The sequence below is a fragment of the Rhinoderma darwinii genome (genome assembly GCF_050947455.1).
Source record: "Rhinoderma darwinii isolate aRhiDar2 chromosome 5 unlocalized genomic scaffold, aRhiDar2.hap1 SUPER_5_unloc_47, whole genome shotgun sequence".
In the NCBI taxonomy this organism is placed as follows: Eukaryota; Metazoa; Chordata; class Amphibia; order Anura; family Rhinodermatidae; genus Rhinoderma; species Rhinoderma darwinii.
This window is the reverse complement of record NW_027461806.1, coordinates 688,806-706,061: the sequence shown is the minus strand read 5'-3', so window position 1 is coordinate 706,061 and position 17,256 is coordinate 688,806. Positions and strand designations below refer to the sequence as shown.

At 47.6% G+C, this 17,256-nt stretch overlaps 12 non-coding genes across 12 annotated transcripts; all 12 read left to right on the top strand.

The window, feature by feature from the left end:
• Positions 1-134: 134 nt before the first annotated feature.
• On the top strand, positions 135-325 carry LOC142695520 (U2 spliceosomal RNA). Its single transcript, XR_012863629.1, has one exon. It is a non-coding gene; the product is annotated as a U2 spliceosomal RNA (small nuclear RNA).
• Positions 326-1,605: 1,280 nt separating this feature from the next.
• On the top strand, positions 1,606-1,796 carry LOC142695462 (U2 spliceosomal RNA). Its single transcript, XR_012863576.1, has one exon. It is a non-coding gene; the product is annotated as a U2 spliceosomal RNA (small nuclear RNA).
• A 1,296-nt stretch (positions 1,797-3,092) lies between these two features.
• On the top strand, positions 3,093-3,283 carry LOC142695461 (U2 spliceosomal RNA). Its single transcript, XR_012863575.1, has one exon. It is a non-coding gene; the product is annotated as a U2 spliceosomal RNA (small nuclear RNA).
• Positions 3,284-4,587: 1,304 nt separating this feature from the next.
• LOC142695459 (U2 spliceosomal RNA) lies at positions 4,588-4,778 on the top strand. Its single transcript, XR_012863573.1, has one exon. It is a non-coding gene; the product is annotated as a U2 spliceosomal RNA (small nuclear RNA).
• Positions 4,779-6,062: 1,284 nt separating this feature from the next.
• Positions 6,063-6,253, top strand: LOC142695458 (U2 spliceosomal RNA). The gene has a single exon (XR_012863572.1). It is a non-coding gene; the product is annotated as a U2 spliceosomal RNA (small nuclear RNA).
• Positions 6,254-7,537: 1,284 nt separating this feature from the next.
• Positions 7,538-7,728, top strand: LOC142695456 (U2 spliceosomal RNA). The gene has a single exon (XR_012863571.1). It is a non-coding gene; the product is annotated as a U2 spliceosomal RNA (small nuclear RNA).
• A 1,272-nt stretch (positions 7,729-9,000) lies between these two features.
• On the top strand, positions 9,001-9,191 carry LOC142695455 (U2 spliceosomal RNA). Its single transcript, XR_012863570.1, has one exon. It is a non-coding gene; the product is annotated as a U2 spliceosomal RNA (small nuclear RNA).
• A 1,296-nt stretch (positions 9,192-10,487) lies between these two features.
• Positions 10,488-10,678, top strand: LOC142695454 (U2 spliceosomal RNA). Its single transcript, XR_012863569.1, has one exon. It is a non-coding gene; the product is annotated as a U2 spliceosomal RNA (small nuclear RNA).
• A 1,316-nt stretch (positions 10,679-11,994) lies between these two features.
• On the top strand, positions 11,995-12,185 carry LOC142695453 (U2 spliceosomal RNA). Its single transcript, XR_012863568.1, has one exon. It is a non-coding gene; the product is annotated as a U2 spliceosomal RNA (small nuclear RNA).
• A 1,284-nt stretch (positions 12,186-13,469) lies between these two features.
• LOC142695452 (U2 spliceosomal RNA) lies at positions 13,470-13,660 on the top strand. Its single transcript, XR_012863567.1, has one exon. It is a non-coding gene; the product is annotated as a U2 spliceosomal RNA (small nuclear RNA).
• Positions 13,661-14,916: 1,256 nt separating this feature from the next.
• LOC142695451 (U2 spliceosomal RNA) lies at positions 14,917-15,107 on the top strand. The gene has a single exon (XR_012863566.1). It is a non-coding gene; the product is annotated as a U2 spliceosomal RNA (small nuclear RNA).
• A 1,283-nt stretch (positions 15,108-16,390) lies between these two features.
• Positions 16,391-16,581, top strand: LOC142695450 (U2 spliceosomal RNA). Its single transcript, XR_012863565.1, has one exon. It is a non-coding gene; the product is annotated as a U2 spliceosomal RNA (small nuclear RNA).
• The last annotated feature ends 675 nt before the right edge of the window (positions 16,582-17,256 follow it).

Here is a 17,256-nt window from a genome sequence, read left to right as displayed (position 1 = left end):
TATTCACCTCCCGTATAGCTGTGAGTGTGTGAGCCTGCAGGGCCCCATGGAATTGCCTAGAAGTAGGCTGAATCGCTGCAAGGGCTGAACAGCAGTATCGGGCAGGCTCGGGCAACGCGCGGCCCGTTCGGGTTATCGCTTCTCGGCCTTTTGGCTAAGATCAAGTGTAGTATCTGTTCTTATCAGTTTAATATCTGATACGTCCCCTATCTGGGGACCATATATTAAATGGATTTTTAGAACAGGGAGATGGAAATAGAGCTTGCTCTGTACACTCCACGCATTGACCTGGTATTGCAGTATTTCCAGGACCGGTGCACCCTTTCCTTATGTGTTGACTAAAAGCAGATTCCAAAAGTGTTTTTTGTTTTTGCTATTGTTTCTGTCTTTCTGAAGGGATCTCCCCTTTTAATCCCATTATTTCAACACCTGTTGGACAATGCATGAGTGATAATGAGCTCATTGATTAAATGCAATTAATGAATAGATTGCCACCTCTTGTTGTGTGTCGTCTGTGTTTCTGTGTTTCCGGCATTTCACATTGGAACACCTCATTCACCTTCCTTGTCTTCTCTCCGCCCTCCCTTTTAGGTAAGTTAAAGAGCTGCACCTGAGCCAGCCACTGATTGATTGATTGATTGATTGATTGATTGATTGATTGATTGATGCAGCACAACAGTCAAATAGTGGAGTGGAGTAGGGGAACAGCAAACAGCCAATAAAGCAGCCCGCCCGCTCGCCTGCCCGCCACAATGGACCTACCTGTGTACACTAGATGGATGTGATGGAATGTACTGTCGTCCCTACATTTCAAGAAGAAGTAAGAATTGCAGTTGCAACAAAGCCTTGCTTGCCTACAAAGAGAGCAGCAATTTGGATTTGTTACTATGTTACCTAGAAGAATAACAAACTGTGCAAGGATGGAGGTTGTAGGAGCAAGGAGAAGTTGTCTGTAAAGTTGGTGGATGCCTATTTTCCATTTTGCAGTCCCTTGTCTCCCTCTTGTGGCCTCCTGGAGGCAACTAGCTGTGCAAAAAAAAGACAGCCTGGCGGCCGGCTGTTGCAGTGTTGCCCTCTCAGGCAACACTGAGTGACTGACTGAGCCTCACCGTCTTATATAAAGTTCAGACGGAACTTTGCACGTGTCATAGTGGAGCCCTCAGGATTCCAGAGCCAGCTTTCTGACATCATAATGGGGCCTCAGAGATAAAAGCCTGGGCCCAGGCAGTGTTGGTCAGTGCTGCTCAGCAGGCAGCACTGGACTGGACTGGATTACAGCTGATACAAGGTGTGAAGGAACAAGGGGTGGCTGTGGGCATGCACTTGCTGCCGCTGCCAGTGTTTATCTGCATGGCAGCAGGGCATTTGGGCGTTGCCAGGAAGGCGTTTTTATGTAGATTCCTCCTCTTTCAGCACTGCATTGTGGTGCAAGCAAAAGAAGCAAATCCTGTCTGGCTTCCTCTCCGGCCTTTATTCACCTCCCGTGTAGCTGTGAGTGTGTGAGCCTGCAGGGCCCCATGGAATTGCCTAGAAGTAGGCTGAATCGCTGCAAGGGCTGAACAGCAGTATCGGGCAGGCTCGGGCAACGCGCGGCCCGTTCGGGTTATCGCTTCTCGGCCTTTTGGCTAAGATCAAGTGTAGTATCTGTTCTTATCAGTTTAATATCTGATACGTCCCCTATCTGGGGACCATATATTAAATGGATTTTTAGAACAGGGAGATGGAAATAGAGCTTGCTCTGTCCACTCCACGCATTGACCTGGTATTGCAGTATTTCCAGGACCGGTGCACCCTTTCCTTATGTGTTGACTAAAAGCAGATTCCAAAAGTGTTTTTTGTCTTTGCTATTGTTTCTGTCTTTCTGAAGGGATCTCCCCTTTTAATCCCATTATTTCAACACCTGTTGGACAATGCATGAGTGATAATGAGCTCATTGATTAAATGCAATTAATGAATAGATTGCCACCTCTTGTTGTGTGTCGTCTGTGTTTCTGTGTTTCCGGCATTTCACATTGGAACACCTCATTCACCTTCCTTGTCTTCTCTCCGCCCTCCCTTTTAGGTAAGTTAAAGAGCTGCACCTGAGCCAGCCACTGATTGATTGATTGATTGATTGATTGATTGATTGATTGATTGATTGATTGATTGATTGATGCAGCACAACAGTCAAATAGTGGAGTGGAGTAGGGGAACAGCAAACAGCCAATAAAGCAGCCCGCCCGCTCGCCTGCCCGCCACAATGGACCTACCTGTGTACACTAGATGGATGTGATGGAATGTACTGTCGTCTCTACATTTCAAGAAGAAGTAAGAATTGCAGTTGCAACAAAGCCTTGCTTGCCTACAAAGAGAGCAGCAATTTGGATTTGTTACTATGTTACCTAGAAGAATAACAAACTGTGCAAGGATGGAGGTTGTAGGAGCAAGGAGAAGTTGTCTGTAAAGTTGGTGGATGCCTATTTTCCATTTTGCAGTCCCTTGTCTCCCTCTTGTGGCCTCCTGGAGGCAACTAGCTGTGCAAAAAAAAGACAGCCTGGCGGCCGGCTGTTGCAGTGTTGCCCTCTCAGGCAACACTGAGTGACTGACTGAGCCTCACCGTCTTATATAAAGTTCAGACGGAACTTTGCACGTGTCATAGTGGAGCCCTCAGGATTCCAGAGCCAGCTTTCTGACATCATAATGGGGCCTCAGAGATAAAAGCCTGGGCCCAGGCAGTGTTGGTCAGTGCTGCTCAGCAGGCAGCACTGGACTGGACTGGATTACAGCTGATACAAGGTGTGAAGGAACAAGGGGTGGCTGTGGGCATGCACTTGCTGCCGCTGCCAGTGTTTATCTGCATGGCAGCAGGGCATTTGGGCGTTGCCAGGAAGGCGTTTTTATGTAGATTCCTCCTCTTTCAGCACTGCATTGTGGTGCAAGCAAAAGAAGCAAATCCTGTCTGGCTTCCTCTCCGGCCTTTATTCACCTCCCGTGTAGCTGTGAGTGTGTGAGCCTGCAGGGCCCCATGGAATTGCCTAGAAGTAGGCTGAATCGCTGCAAGGGCTGAACAGCAGTATCGGGCAGGCTCGGGCAACGCGCGGCCCATTCGGGTTATCGCTTCTCGGCCTTTTGGCTAAGATCAAGTGTAGTATCTGTTCTTATCAGTTTAATATCTGATACGTCCCCTATCTGGGGACCATATATTAAATGGATTTTTAGAACAGGGAGATGGAAATAGAGCTTGCTCTGTCCACTCCACGCATTGACCTGGTATTGCAGTATTTCCAGGACCGGTGCACCCTTTCCTTATGTGTTGACTAAAAGCAGATTCCAAAAGTGTTTTTTGTCTTTGCTATTGTTTCTGTCTTTCTGAAGGGATCTCCCCTTTTAATCCCATTATTTCAACACCTGTTGGACAATGCATGAGTGATAATGAGCTCATTGATTAAATGCAATTAATGAATAGATTGCCACCTCTTGTTGTGTGTCGTCTGTGTTTCTGTGTTTCCGGCATTTCACATTGGAACACCTCATTCACCTTCCTTGTCTTCTCTCCGCCCTCCCTTTTAGGTAAGTTAAAGAGCTGCACCTGAGCCAGCCACTGATTGATTGATTGATTGATTGATTGATTGATTGATTGATTGATTGATTGATTGATTGATTGATTGATGCAGCACAACAGTCAAATAGTGGAGTGGAGTAGGGGAACAGCAAACAGCCAATAAAGCAGCCCGCCCGCTCGCCTGCCCGCCACAATGGACCTACCTGTGTACACTAGATGGATGTGATGGAATGTACTGTCGTCCCTACATTTCAAGAAGAAGTAAGAATTGCAGTTGCAACAAAGCCTTGCTTGCCTACAAAGAGAGCAGCAATTTGGATTTGTTACTATGTTACCTAGAAGAATAACAAACTGTGCAAGGATGGAGGTTGTAGGAGCAAGGAGAAGTTGTCTGTAAAGTTGGTGGATGCCTATTTTCCATTTTGCAGTCCCTTGTCTCCCTCTTGTGGCCTCCTGGAGGCAACTAGCTGTGCAAAAAAAAGACAGCCTGGCGGCCGGCTGTTGCAGTGTTGCCCTCTCAGGCAACACTGAGTGACTGACTGAGCCTCACCGTCTTATATAAAGTTCAGACGGAACTTTGCACGTGTCATAGTGGAGCCCTCAGGATTCCAGAGCCAGCTTTCTGACATCATAATGGGGCCTCAGAGATAAAAGCCTGGGCCCAGGCAGTGTTGGTCAGTGCTGCTCAGCAGGCAGCACTGGACTGGACTGGATTACAGCTGATACAAGGTGTGAAGGAACAAGGGGTGGCTGTGGGCATGCACTTGCTGCCGCTGCCAGTGTTTATCTGCATGGCAGCAGGGCATTTGGGCGTTGCCAGGAAGGCGTTTTTATGTAGATTCCTCCTCTTTCAGCACTGCATTGTGGTGCAAGCAAAAGAAGCAAATCCTGTCTGGCTTCCTCTCCGGCCTTTATTCACCTCCCGTGTAGCTGTGAGTGTGTGAGCCTGCAGGGCCCCATGGAATTGCCTAGAAGTAGGCTGAATCGCTGCAAGGGCTGAACAGCAGTATCGGGCAGGCTCGGGCAACGCGCGGCCCGTTCGGGTTATCGCTTCTCGGCCTTTTGGCTAAGATCAAGTGTAGTATCTGTTCTTATCAGTTTAATATCTGATACGTCCCCTATCTGGGGACCATATATTAAATGGATTTTTAGAACAGGGAGATGGAAATAGAGCTTGCTCTGTCCACTCCACGCATTGACCTGGTATTGCAGTATTTCCAGGACCGGTGCACCCTTTCCTTATGTGTTGACTAAAAGCAGATTCCAAAAGTGTTTTTTGTCTTTGCTATTGTTTCTGTCTTTCTGAAGGGATCTCCCCTTTTAATCCCATTATTTCAACACCTGTTGGACAATGCATGAGTGATAATGAGCTCATTGATTAAATGCAATTAATGAATAGATTGCCACCTCTTGTTGTGTGTCGTCTGTGTTTCTGTGTTTCCGGCATTTCACATTGGAACACCTCATTCACCTTCCTTGTCTTCTCTCCGCCCTCCCTTTTAGGTAAGTTAAAGAGCTGCACCTGAGCCAGCCACTGATTGATTGATTGATTGATTGATTGATTGATTGATTGATTGATTGATGCAGCACAACAGTCAAATAGTGGAGTGGAGTAGGGGAACAGCAAACAGCCAATAAAGCAGCCCGCCCGCTCGCCTGCCCGCCACAATGGACCTACCTGTGTACACTAGATGGATGTGATGGAATGTACTGTCGTCCCTACATTTCAAGAAGAAGTAAGAATTGCAGTTGCAACAAAGCCTTGCTTGCCTACAAAGAGAGCAGCAATTTGGATTTGTTACTATGTTACCTAGAAGAATAACAAACTGTGCAAGGATGGAGGTTGTAGGAGCAAGGAGAAGTTGTCTGTAAAGTTGGTGGATGCCTATTTTCCATTTTGCAGTCCCTTGTCTCCCTCTTGTGGCCTCCTGGAGGCAACTAGCTGTGCAAAAAAAAGACAGCCTGGCGGCCGGCTGTTGCAGTGTTGCCCTCTCAGGCAACACTGAGTGACTGACTGAGCCTCACCGTCTTATATAAAGTTCAGACGGAACTTTGCACGTGTCATAGTGGAGCCCTCAGGATTCCAGAGCCAGCTTTCTGACATCATAATGGGGCCTCAGAGATAAAAGCCTGGGCCCAGGCAGTGTTGGTCAGTGCTGCTCAGCAGGCAGCACTGGACTGGACTGGATTACAGCTGATACAAGGTGTGAAGGAACAAGGGGTGGCTGTGGGCATGCACTTGCTGCCGCTGCCAGTGTTTATCTGCATGGCAGCAGGGCATTTGGGCGTTGCCAGGAAGGCGTTTTTATGTAGATTCCTCCTCTTTCAGCACTGCATTGTGGTGCAAGCAAAAGAAGCAAATCCTGTCTGGCTTCCTCTCCGGCCTTTATTCACCTCCCGTGTAGCTGTGAGTGTGTGAGCCTGCAGGGCCCCATGGAATTGCCTAGAAGTAGGCTGAATCGCTGCAAGGGCTGAACAGCAGTATCGGGCAGGCTCGGGCAACGCGCGGCCCGTTCGGGTTATCGCTTCTCGGCCTTTTGGCTAAGATCAAGTGTAGTATCTGTTCTTATCAGTTTAATATCTGATACGTCCCCTATCTGGGGACCATATATTAAATGGATTTTTAGAACAGGGAGATGGAAATAGAGCTTGCTCTGTCCACTCCACGCATTGACCTGGTATTGCAGTATTTCCAGGACCGGTGCACCCTTTCCTTATGTGTTGACTAAAAGCAGATTCCAAAAGTGTTTTTTGTCTTTGCTATTGTTTCTGTCTTTCTGAAGGGATCTCCCCTTTTAATCCCATTATTTCAACACCTGTTGGACAATGCATGAGTGATAATGAGCTCATTGATTAAATGCAATTAATGAATAGATTGCCACCTCTTGTTGTGTGTCGTCTGTGTTTCTGTGTTTCCGGCATTTCACATTGGAACACCTCATTCACCTTCCTTGTCTTCTCTCCGCCCTCCCTTTTAGGTAAGTTAAAGAGCTGCACCTGAGCCAGCCACTGATTGATTGATTGATTGATTGATTGATTGATTGATTGATTGATTGATGCAGCACAACAGTCAAATAGTGGAGTGGAGTAGGGGAACAGCAAACAGCCAATAAAGCAGCCCGCCCGCTCGCCTGCCCGCCACAATGGACCTACCTGTGTACACTAGATGGATGTGATGGAATGTACTGTCGTCCCTACATTTCAAGAAGAAGTAAGAATTGCAGTTGCAACAAAGCCTTGCTTGCCTACAAAGAGAGCAGCAATTTGGATTTGTTACTATGTTACCTAGAAGAATAACAAACTGTGCAAGGATGGAGGTTGTAGGAGCAAGGAGAAGTTGTCTGTAAAGTTGGTGGATGCCTATTTTCCATTTTGCAGTCCCTTGTCTCCCTCTTGTGGCCTCCTGGAGGCAACTAGCTGTGCAAAAAAAAGACAGCCTGGCGGCCGGCTGTTGCAGTGTTGCCCTCTCAGGCAACACTGAGTGACTGACTGAGCCTCACCGTCTTATATAAAGTTCAGACGGAACTTTGCACGTGTCATAGTGGAGCCCTCAGGATTCCAGAGCCAGCTTTCTGACATCATAATGGGGCCTCAGAGATAAAAGCCTGGGCCCAGGCAGTGTTGGTCAGTGCTGCTCAGCAGGCAGCACTGGACTGGACTGGATTACAGCTGATACAAGGTGTGAAGGAACAAGGGGTGGCTGTGGGCATGCACTTGCTGCCGCTGCCAGTGTTTATCTGCATGGCAGCAGGGCATTTGGGCGTTGCCAGGAAGGCGTTTTTATGTAGATTCCTCCTCTTTCAGCACTGCATTGTGGTGCAAGCAAAAGAAGCAAATCCTGTCTGGCTTCCTCTCCGGCCTTTATTCACCTCCCGTGTAGCTGTGAGTGTGTGAGCCTGCAGGGCCCCATGGAATTGCCTAGAAGTAGGCTGAATCGCTGCAAGGGCTGAACAGCAGTATCGGGCAGGCTCGGGCAACGCGCGGCCCGTTCGGGTTATCGCTTCTCGGCCTTTTGGCTAAGATCAAGTGTAGTATCTGTTCTTATCAGTTTAATATCTGATACGTCCCCTATCTGGGGACCATATATTAAATGGATTTTTAGAACAGGGAGATGGAAATAGAGCTTGCTCTGTCCACTCCACGCATTGACCTGGTATTGCAGTATTTCCAGGACCGGTGCACCCTTTCCTTATGTGTTGACTAAAAGCAGATTCCAAAAGTGTTTTTTGTCTTTGCTATTGTTTCTGTCTTTCTGAAGGGATCTCCCCTTTTAATCCCATTATTTCAACACCTGTTGGACAATGCATGAGTGATAATGAGCTCATTGATTAAATGCAATTAATGAATAGATTGCCACCTCTTGTTGTGTGTCGTCTGTGTTTCTGTGTTTCCGGCATTTCACATTGGAACACCTCATTCACCTTCCTTGTCTTCTCTCCGCCCTCCCTTTTAGGTAAGTTAAAGAGCTGCACCTGAGCCAGCCACTGATTGATTGATTGATTGATTGATTGATTGATTGATGCAGCACAACAGTCAAATAGTGGAGTGGAGTAGGGGAACAGCAAACAGCCAATAAAGCAGCCCGCCCGCTCGCCTGCCCGCCACAATGGACCTACCTGTGTACACTAGATGGATGTGATGGAATGTACTGTCGTCCCTACATTTCAAGAAGAAGTAAGAATTGCAGTTGCAACAAAGCCTTGCTTGCCTACAAAGAGAGCAGCAATTTGGATTTGTTACTATGTTACCTAGAAGAATAACAAACTGTGCAAGGATGGAGGTTGTAGGAGCAAGGAGAAGTTGTCTGTAAAGTTGGTGGATGCCTATTTTCCATTTTGCAGTCCCTTGTCTCCCTCTTGTGGCCTCCTGGAGGCAACTAGCTGTGCAAAAAAAAGACAGCCTGGCGGCCGGCTGTTGCAGTGTTGCCCTCTCAGGCAACACTGAGTGACTGACTGAGCCTCACCGTCTTATATAAAGTTCAGACGGAACTTTGCACGTGTCATAGTGGAGCCCTCAGGATTCCAGAGCCAGCTTTCTGACATCATAATGGGGCCTCAGAGATAAAAGCCTGGGCCCAGGCAGTGTTGGTCAGTGCTGCTCAGCAGGCAGCACTGGACTGGACTGGATTACAGCTGATACAAGGTGTGAAGGAACAAGGGGTGGCTGTGGGCATGCACTTGCTGCCGCTGCCAGTGTTTATCTGCATGGCAGCAGGGCATTTGGGCGTTGCCAGGAAGGCGTTTTTATGTAGATTCCTCCTCTTTCAGCACTGCATTGTGGTGCAAGCAAAAGAAGCAAATCCTGTCTGGCTTCCTCTCCGGCCTTTATTCACCTCCCGTGTAGCTGTGAGTGTGTGAGCCTGCAGGGCCCCATGGAATTGCCTAGAAGTAGGCTGAATCGCTGCAAGGGCTGAACAGCAGTATCGGGCAGGCTCGGGCAACGCGCGGCCCGTTCGGGTTATCGCTTCTCGGCCTTTTGGCTAAGATCAAGTGTAGTATCTGTTCTTATCAGTTTAATATCTGATACGTCCCCTATCTGGGGACCATATATTAAATGGATTTTTAGAACAGGGAGATGGAAATAGAGCTTGCTCTGTCCACTCCACGCATTGACCTGGTATTGCAGTATTTCCAGGACCGGTGCACCCTTTCCTTATGTGTTGACTAAAAGCAGATTCCAAAAGTGTTTTTTGTCTTTGCTATTGTTTCTGTCTTTCTGAAGGGATCTCCCCTTTTAATCCCATTATTTCAACACCTGTTGGACAATGCATGAGTGATAATGAGCTCATTGATTAAATGCAATTAATGAATAGATTGCCACCTCTTGTTGTGTGTCGTCTGTGTTTCTGTGTTTCCGGCATTTCACATTGGAACACCTCATTCACCTTCCTTGTCTTCTCTCCGCCCTCCCTTTTAGGTAAGTTAAAGAGCTGCACCTGAGCCAGCCACTGATTGATTGATTGATTGATTGATTGATTGATTGATTGATTGATTGATTGATTGATTGATGCAGCACAACAGTCAAATAGTGGAGTGGAGTAGGGGAACAGCAAACAGCCAATAAAGCAGCCCGCCCGCTCGCCTGCCCGCCACAATGGACCTACCTGTGTACACTAGATGGATGTGATGGAATGTACTGTCGTCCCTACATTTCAAGAAGAAGTAAGAATTGCAGTTGCAACAAAGCCTTGCTTGCCTACAAAGAGAGCAGCAATTTGGATTTGTTACTATGTTACCTAGAAGAATAACAAACTGTGCAAGGATGGAGGTTGTAGGAGCAAGGAGAAGTTGTCTGTAAAGTTGGTGGATGCCTATTTTCCATTTTGCAGTCCCTTGTCTCCCTCTTGTGGCCTCCTGGAGGCAACTAGCTGTGCAAAAAAAAGACAGCCTGGCGGCCGGCTGTTGCAGTGTTGCCCTCTCAGGCAACACTGAGTGACTGACTGAGCCTCACCGTCTTATATAAAGTTCAGACGGAACTTTGCACGTGTCATAGTGGAGCCCTCAGGATTCCAGAGCCAGCTTTCTGACATCATAATGGGGCCTCAGAGATAAAAGCCTGGGCCCAGGCAGTGTTGGTCAGTGCTGCTCAGCAGGCAGCACTGGACTGGACTGGATTACAGCTGATACAAGGTGTGAAGGAACAAGGGGTGGCTGTGGGCATGCACTTGCTGCCGCTGCCAGTGTTTATCTGCATGGCAGCAGGGCATTTGGGCGTTGCCAGGAAGGCGTTTTTATGTAGATTCCTCCTCTTTCAGCACTGCATTGTGGTGCAAGCAAAAGAAGCAAATCCTGTCTGGCTTCCTCTCCGGCCTTTATTCACCTCCCGTGTAGCTGTGAGTGTGTGAGCCTGCAGGGCCCCATGGAATTGCCTAGAAGTAGGCTGAATCGCTGCAAGGGCTGAACAGCAGTATCGGGCAGGCTCGGGCAACGCGCGGCCCGTTCGGGTTATCGCTTCTCGGCCTTTTGGCTAAGATCAAGTGTAGTATCTGTTCTTATCAGTTTAATATCTGATACGTCCCCTATCTGGGGACCATATATTAAATGGATTTTTAGAACAGGGAGATGGAAATAGAGCTTGCTCTGTCCACTCCACGCATTGACCTGGTATTGCAGTATTTCCAGGACCGGTGCACCCTTTCCTTATGTGTTGACTAAAAGCAGATTCCAAAAGTGTTTTTTGTCTTTGCTATTGTTTCTGTCTTTCTGAAGGGATCTCCCCTTTTAATCCCATTATTTCAACACCTGTTGGACAATGCATGAGTGATAATGAGCTCATTGATTAAATGCAATTAATGAATAGATTGCCACCTCTTGTTGTGTGTCGTCTGTGTTTCTGTGTTTCCGGCATTTCACATTGGAACACCTCATTCACCTTCCTTGTCTTCTCTCCGCCCTCCCTTTTAGGTAAGTTAAAGAGCTGCACCTGAGCCAGCCACTGATTGATTGATTGATTGATTGATTGATTGATTGATTGATTGATTGATTGATTGATTGATTGATTGATTGATTGATTGATGCAGCACAACAGTCAAATAGTGGAGTGGAGTAGGGGAACAGCAAACAGCCAATAAAGCAGCCCGCCCGCTCGCCTGCCCGCCACAATGGACCTACCTGTGTACACTAGATGGATGTGATGGAATGTACTGTCGTCCCTACATTTCAAGAAGAAGTAAGAATTGCAGTTGCAACAAAGCCTTGCTTGCCTACAAAGAGAGCAGCAATTTGGATTTGTTACTATGTTACCTAGAAGAATAACAAACTGTGCAAGGATGGAGGTTGTAGGAGCAAGGAGAAGTTGTCTGTAAAGTTGGTGGATGCCTATTTTCCATTTTGCAGTCCCTTGTCTCCCTCTTGTGGCCTCCTGGAGGCAACTAGCTGTGCAAAAAAAAGACAGCCTGGCGGCCGGCTGTTGCAGTGTTGCCCTCTCAGGCAACACTGAGTGACTGACTGAGCCTCACCGTCTTATATAAAGTTCAGACGGAACTTTGCACGTGTCATAGTGGAGCCCTCAGGATTCCAGAGCCAGCTTTCTGACATCATAATGGGGCCTCAGAGATAAAAGCCTGGGCCCAGGCAGTGTTGGTCAGTGCTGCTCAGCAGGCAGCACTGGACTGGACTGGATTACAGCTGATACAAGGTGTGAAGGAACAAGGGGTGGCTGTGGGCATGCACTTGCTGCCGCTGCCAGTGTTTATCTGCATGGCAGCAGGGCATTTGGGCGTTGCCAGGAAGGCGTTTTTATGTAGATTCCTCCTCTTTCAGCACTGCATTGTGGTGCAAGCAAAAGAAGCAAATCCTGTCTGGCTTCCTCTCCGGCCTTTATTCACCTCCCGTGTAGCTGTGAGTGTGTGAGCCTGCAGGGCCCCATGGAATTGCCTAGAAGTAGGCTGAATCGCTGCAAGGGCTGAACAGCAGTATCGGGCAGGCTCGGGCAACGCGCGGCCCGTTCGGGTTATCGCTTCTCGGCCTTTTGGCTAAGATCAAGTGTAGTATCTGTTCTTATCAGTTTAATATCTGATACGTCCCCTATCTGGGGACCATATATTAAATGGATTTTTAGAACAGGGAGATGGAAATAGAGCTTGCTCTGTCCACTCCACGCATTGACCTGGTATTGCAGTATTTCCAGGACCGGTGCACCCTTTCCTTATGTGTTGACTAAAAGCAGATTCCAAAAGTGTTTTTTGTCTTTGCTATTGTTTCTGTCTTTCTGAAGGGATCTCCCCTTTTAATCCCATTATTTCAACACCTGTTGGACAATGCATGAGTGATAATGAGCTCATTGATTAAATGCAATTAATGAATAGATTGCCACCTCTTGTTGTGTGTCGTCTGTGTTTCTGTGTTTCCGGCATTTCACATTGGAACACCTCATTCACCTTCCTTGTCTTCTCTCCGCCCTCCCTTTTAGGTAAGTTAAAGAGCTGCACCTGAGCCAGCCACTGATTGATTGATTGATTGATTGATTGATTGATTGATTGATTGATTGATGCAGCACAACAGTCAAATAGTGGAGTGGAGTAGGGGAACAGCAAACAGCCAATAAAGCAGCCCGCCCGCTCGCCTGCCCGCCACAATGGACCTACCTGTGTACACTAGATGGATGTGATGGAATGTACTGTCGTCCCTACATTTCAAGAAGAAGTAAGAATTGCAGTTGCAACAAAGCCTTGCTTGCCTACAAAGAGAGCAGCAATTTGGATTTGTTACTATGTTACCTAGAAGAATAACAAACTGTGCAAGGATGGAGGTTGTAGGAGCAAGGAGAAGTTGTCTGTAAAGTTGGTGGATGCCTATTTTCCATTTTGCAGTCCCTTGTCTCCCTCTTGTGGCCTCCTGGAGGCAACTAGCTGTGCAAAAAAAAGACAGCCTGGCGGCCGGCTGTTGCAGTGTTGCCCTCTCAGGCAACACTGAGTGACTGACTGAGCCTCACCGTCTTATATAAAGTTCAGACGGAACTTTGCACGTGTCATAGTGGAGCCCTCAGGATTCCAGAGCCAGCTTTCTGACATCATAATGGGGCCTCAGAGATAAAAGCCTGGGCCCAGGCAGTGTTGGTCAGTGCTGCTCAGCAGGCAGCACTGGACTGGACTGGATTACAGCTGATACAAGGTGTGAAGGAACAAGGGGTGGCTGTGGGCATGCACTTGCTGCCGCTGCCAGTGTTTATCTGCATGGCAGCAGGGCATTTGGGCGTTGCCAGGAAGGCGTTTTTATGTAGATTCCTCCTTTTTCAGCACTGCATTGTGGTGCAAGCAAAAGAAGCAAATCCTGTCTGGCTTCCTCTCCGGCCTTTATTCACCTCCCGTGTAGCTGTGAGTGTGTGAGCCTGCAGGGCCCCATGGAATTGCCTAGAAGTAGGCTGAATCGCTGCAAGGGCTGAACAGCAGTATCGGGCAGGCTCGGGCAACGCGCGGCCCGTTCGGGTTATCGCTTCTCGGCCTTTTGGCTAAGATCAAGTGTAGTATCTGTTCTTATCAGTTTAATATCTGATACGTCCCCTATCTGGGGACCATATATTAAATGGATTTTTAGAACAGGGAGATGGAAATAGAGCTTGCTCTGTCCACTCCACGCATTGACCTGGTATTGCAGTATTTCCAGGACCGGTGCACCCTTTCCTTATGTGTTGACTAAAAGCAGATTCCAAAAGTGTTTTTTGTCTTTGCTATTGTTTCTGTCTTTCTGAAGGGATCTCCCCTTTTAATCCCATTATTTCAACACCTGTTGGACAATGCATGAGTGATAATGAGCTCATTGATTAAATGCAATTAATGAATAGATTGCCACCTCTTGTTGTGTGTCGTCTGTGTTTCTGTGTTTCCGGCATTTCACATTGGAACACCTCATTCACCTTCCTTGTCTTCTCTCCGCCCTCCCTTTTAGGTAAGTTAAAGAGCTGCACCTGAGCCAGCCACTGATTGATTGATTGATTGATTGATTGATTGATTGATTGATTGATGCAGCACAACAGTCAAATAGTGGAGTGGAGTAGGGGAACAGCAAACAGCCAATAAAGCAGCCCGCCCGCTCGCCTGCCCGCCACAATGGACCTACCTGTGTACACTAGATGGATGTGATGGAATGTACTGTCGTCCCTACATTTCAAGAAGAAGTAAGAATTGCAGTTGCAACAAAGCCTTGCTTGCCTACAAAGAGAGCAGCAATTTGGATTTGTTACTATGTTACCTAGAAGAATAACAAACTGTGCAAGGATGGAGGTTGTAGGAGCAAGGAGAAGTTGTCTGTAAAGTTGGTGGATGCCTATTTTCCATTTTGCAGTCCCTTGTCTCCCTCTTGTGTCCTCCTGGAGGCAACTAGCTGTGCAAAAAAAAGACAGCCTGGCGGCCGGCTGTTGCAGTGTTGCCCTCTCAGGCAACACTGAGTGATAAAGTTCAGACGGAACTTTGCACGTGTCATAGTGGAGCCCTCAGGATTCCAGAGCCAGCTTTCTGACATCATAATGGGGCCTCAGAGATAAAAGCCTGGGCCCAGGCAGTGTTGGTCAGTGCTGCTCAGCAGGCAGCACTGGACTGGACTGGATTACAGCTGATACAAGGTGTGAAGGAACAAGGGGTGGCTGTGGGCATGCACTTGCTGCCGCTGCCAGTGTTTATCTGCATGGCAGCAGGGCATTTGGGCGTTGCCAGGAAGGCGTTTTTATGTAGATTCCTCCTCTTTCAGCACTGCATTGTGGTGCAAGCAAAAGAAGCAAATCCTGTCTGGCTTCCTCTCCGGCCTTTATTCACCTCCCGTGTAGCTGTGAGTGTGTGAGCCTGCAGGGCCCCATGGAATTGCCTAGAAGTAGGCTGAATCGCTGCAAGGGCTGAACAGCAGTATCGGGCAGGCTCGGGCAACGCGCGGCCCGTTCGGGTTATCGCTTCTCGGCCTTTTGGCTAAGATCAAGTGTAGTATCTGTTCTTATCAGTTTAATATCTGATACGTCCCCTATCTGGGGACCATATATTAAATGGATTTTTAGAACAGGGAGATGGAAATAGAGCTTGCTCTGTCCACTCCACGCATTGACCTGGTATTGCAGTATTTCCAGGACCGGTGCACCCTTTCCTTATGTGTTGACTAAAAGCAGATTCCAAAAGTGTTTTTTGTCTTTGCTATTGTTTCTGTCTTTCTGAAGGGATCTCCCCTTTTAATCCCATTATTTCAACACCTGTTGGACAATGCATGAGTGATAATGAGCTCATTGATTAAATGCAATTAATGAATAGATTGCCACCTCTTGTTGTGTGTCGTCTGTGTTTCTGTGTTTCCGGCATTTCACATTGGAACACCTCATTCACCTTCCTTGTCTTCTCTCCGCCCTCCCTTTTAGGTAAGTTAAAGAGCTGCACCTGAGCCAGCCACTGATTGATTGATTGATTGATTGATTGATTGATTGATTGATTGATTGATTGATTGATTGATGCAGCACAACAGTCAAATAGTGGAGTGGAGTAGGGGAACAGCAAACAGCCAATAAAGCAGCCCGCCCGCTCGCCTGCCCGCCACAATGGACCTACCTGTGTACGATGGAATATACTGTCGTCCCTACATTTCAAGAAGAAGTAAGAATTGCAGTTGCAACAAAGCCTTGCTTGCCTACAAAGAGAGCAGCAATTTGGATTTGTTACTATGTTACCTAGAAGAATAACAAACTGTGCAAGGATGGAGGTTGTAGGAGCAAGGAGAAGTTGTCTGTAAAGTTGGTGGATGCCTATTTTCCATTTTGCAGTCCCTTGTCTCCCTCTTGTGGCCTCCTGGAGGCAACTAGCTGTGCAAAAAAAAGACAGCCTGGCGGCCGGCTGTTGCAGTGTTGCCCTCTCAGGCAACACTGAGTGACTGACTGAGCCTCACCGTCTTATATAAAGTTCAGACGGAACTTTGCACGTGTCATAGTGGAGCCCTCAGGATTCCAGAGCCAGCTTTCTGACATCATAATGGGGCCTCAGAGATAAAAGCCTGGGCCCAGGCAGTGTTGGTCAGTGCTGCTCAGCAGGCAGCACTGGACTGGACTGGATTACAGCTGATACAAGGTGTGAAGGAACAAGGGGTGGCTGTGGGCATGCACTTGCTGCCGCTGCCAGTGTTTATCTGCATGGCAGCAGGGCATTTGGGCGTTGCCAGGAAGGCGTTTTTATGTAGATTCCTCCTCTTTCAGCACTGCATTGTGGTGCAAGCAAAAGAAGCAAATCCTGTCTGGCTTCCTCTCCGGCCTTTATTCACCTCCCGTGTAGCTGTGAGTGTGTGAGCCTGCAGGGCCCCATGGAATTGCCTAGAAGTAGGCTGAATCGCTGCAAGGGCTGAACAGCAGTATCGGGCAGGCTCGGGCAACGCGCGGCCCGTTCGGGTTATCGCTTCTCGGCCTTTTGGCTAAGATCAAGTGTAGTATCTGTTCTTATCAGTTTAATATCTGATACGTCCCCTATCTGGGGACCATATATTAAATGGATTTTTAGAACAGGGAGATGGAAATAGAGCTTGCTCTGTCCACTCCACGCATTGACCTGGTATTGCAGTATTTCCAGGACCGGTGCACCCTTTCCTTATGTGTTGACTAAAAGCAGATTCCAAAAGTGTTTTTTGTCTTTGCTATTGTTTCTGTCTTTCTGAAGGGATCTCCCCTTTTAATCCCATTATTTCAACACCTGTTGGACAATGCATGAGTGATAATGAGCTCATTGATTAAATGCAATTAATGAATAGATTGCCACCTCTTGTTGTGTGTCGTCTGTGTTTCTGTGTTTCCGGCATTTCACATTGGAACACCTCATTCACCTTCCTTGTCTTCTCTCCGCCCTCCCTTTTAGGTAAGTTAAAGAGCTGCACCTGAGCCAGCCACTGATTGATTGATTGATTGATTGATTGATTGATTGATTGATTGATTGATGCAGCACAACAGTCAAATAGTGGAGTGGAGTAGGGGAACAGCAAACAGCCAATAAAGCAGCCCGCCCGCTCGCCTGCCCGCCACAATGGACCTACCTGTGTACACTAGATGGATGTGATGGAATGTACTGTCGTCCCTACATTTCAAGAAGAAGTAAGAATTGCAGTTGCAACAAAGCCTTGCTTGCCTACAAAGAGAGCAGCAATTTGGATTTGTTACTATGTTACCTAGAAGAATAACAAACTGTGCAAGGATGGAGGTTGTAGGAGCAAGGAGAAGTTGTCTGTAAAGTTGGTGGATGCCTATTTTCCATTTTGCAGTCCCTTGTC